The following is a 2,486-nucleotide window of genomic DNA, read 5'->3' on the forward strand; positions in this document are numbered from 1 at the left end:
GGTCAATAACCAATAGCGGGACCTGGATGCCCCTATTGGCTCCTACATATTCTACAAAGATCTTTATCGGTCAGACCGCATAACAACATACGTTGTTCCCTTTGTCATCGGTATGTTACTTGCCCGAGATTCGATCGTCGGTATCCAATACCTAGTTCAATCTCGTTACTGGCAAGTCTCTTTACTCGTTCCGTAATACATCATCCCGCAACTAACTCATTAGTTGCAATGCTTGCAAGGCTTAAGTGATGTGCATTACCGAGAGGGCCCAGAGATACCTCTCCGACATTCGGAGTGACAAATCCTAATCTCGAAATACACCAACCCAACAAGTACCTTCGGAGACACCTGTAGAGCACCTTTATAATCACCCAGTTACGTTGTGACGTTTGGTAGCACACAAAGTGTTCCTCTGGTAAACGGGAGTTGCATAATCTCATAGTCATAGGAACATGTATAAGTCATGAAGAAAGCAATAGCAACAAACTAAACGATCAAGTGCTAACCTAACGGAATGGGTCAAGTCAATCAGATCATTCATCCAATGATGTGATCCCATTAATCAAATAACAACTCTTTGTCTATGGTTAGGAAACATAACCATCTTTGATTAATGAGCTAGTCAAGTAGAGGCATACTAGTGACACTCTGTTTGTCTATGTATTCACACATGTATTATGTTTCCGGTTAATACAATTCTAGCATGAATAATAAACATTTATCATGAAATAAGGAAATAAATAATAACTTTATTATTTCCTCTAGGGCATATTTTCTCCAGTCTCCCACTTGCACTAGAGTCAATAATCTAGATCACATCACCATGTGATTAACATCGATAGTTCACATCATCATGTGATTAACATCCATAGTTCACATCGCCATGGGACCAACACCCAAAGGGTTTACTAGATTCAGTAATCTAGTTCACATCGCTATGTGATTAACACCCAAAGAGTACTAAGGTGTGATCATGTTTTGCTTGTGAGAGAAGTTTAGTCAACGGGTCTGCCACATTCAGATCCGTATGTATTTTGCAAATTTCTATGTCAAAAATACTCTGCTCGGAGCTACTCTAGCTAATTGCTCCCACTTTCAATATGTATCTAGATTGAGACTTAGAGTCATCTAGATTAGTGTCAAAACTTGCATCGATGTAACCCTTTACGACGAACCTTTTTGTCACCTCCATAATCGAGAAACATATCCTTATTCCACTAAGGATAATTTTGACCGCTGTCCCGTGATCTACTCCTAGATCACTATTGTACTCCCTTGCCAAAATCAGTGTAGGGTATACAATAGATCTGGTACACAGCATGGCATACTTTATAGAACCTATGGCCAAGGTATAGGGAATGACTTTCATTCTCTTTCTATCTTCTGCCGTGGTCGGGTTTTGAGTCTTCCTCAATTTCACACCTTGTAACACAGGAAAGAACTCTTTCTTTGATTGTTCCATTTTGAACTACTTCAAAATCTTTTCAAGGTATGTACTCATTGAAAAAACTTATCAAGCGTCTTGATCTATCTCTATAGATCTTGATACTCAATATGTAAGCAGCTTTACCGAGGTCTTTCTTTGAAAAACTCCTTTCAAACACTCCTTTATGCTTTGCAGAATAATTCTACATTATTTCCGATCAATAATATGTCATTCACATATACTTATCAGAAATGCTGTAGTGCTCCCACTCACTTTCTTGTAAATACAGGCTTCACCGTAAGTCTGTATAAAACAATATGCTTTGATCAACTTATCAAAGCGTGTATTCCATCTCCGAGATGCTTGCACCAGTCCATAGATGGATCGCTGGAGGTTGCATATTTTGTTAGCACCTTTAGGATTGACAAAACCTTCTGGTTGTATCATATACAACTCTTCTTTAATAAATCCAATAAGGAATGCAGTTTTGTTTATTCATTTGCCAGATTTCATAAAATGCGACAATTGCTAACATGATTCAGACAGACTTAAGCATAGGTACGAGTGAGAAACTCTCATCGTAGTCAACACCTTGAACTTGTCAAAAACCTTTTGCGACAATTCTAGCTTTGTAGATAGTAACACTACTATCAACGTCCGTCTCCCTCTTGAAGATCCATTTATTCTCAATTGCTTGCCGATCATCGCGCAAGTCAACCAAAGTCCACACTTTGTTCTCATACATGGATCCCATCTTAGATTTCATGGCCTCAAACCATTTCGCGGAATCTGGGCTCATCATCGCTTCCTCATAGTTTGTAGGTTCGTCATGGTCTAGTAACATGACTTCCAGAACAGGATTACCGTACCACTCTGGTGCGGATCTCACTCTGGTTTACCTACGAGATTCGGTAGTAACTTGATCTGAAGTTACATGATCATCATCATTAGCTTCCTCACTAATTGGTGTAGTGGTCACAGGAACAGATTTCTGTGATGAAGTACTTTCCAATAAGGGAAAAGGTACAATTACCTTATCAAGTTCTACTTTCCTCCCACT

Source organism: Triticum urartu, chromosome 7 (genome assembly GCF_003073215.2).
Source record: "Triticum urartu cultivar G1812 chromosome 7, Tu2.1, whole genome shotgun sequence".
Classification (NCBI taxonomy): domain Eukaryota; kingdom Viridiplantae; phylum Streptophyta; class Magnoliopsida; order Poales; family Poaceae; genus Triticum; species Triticum urartu.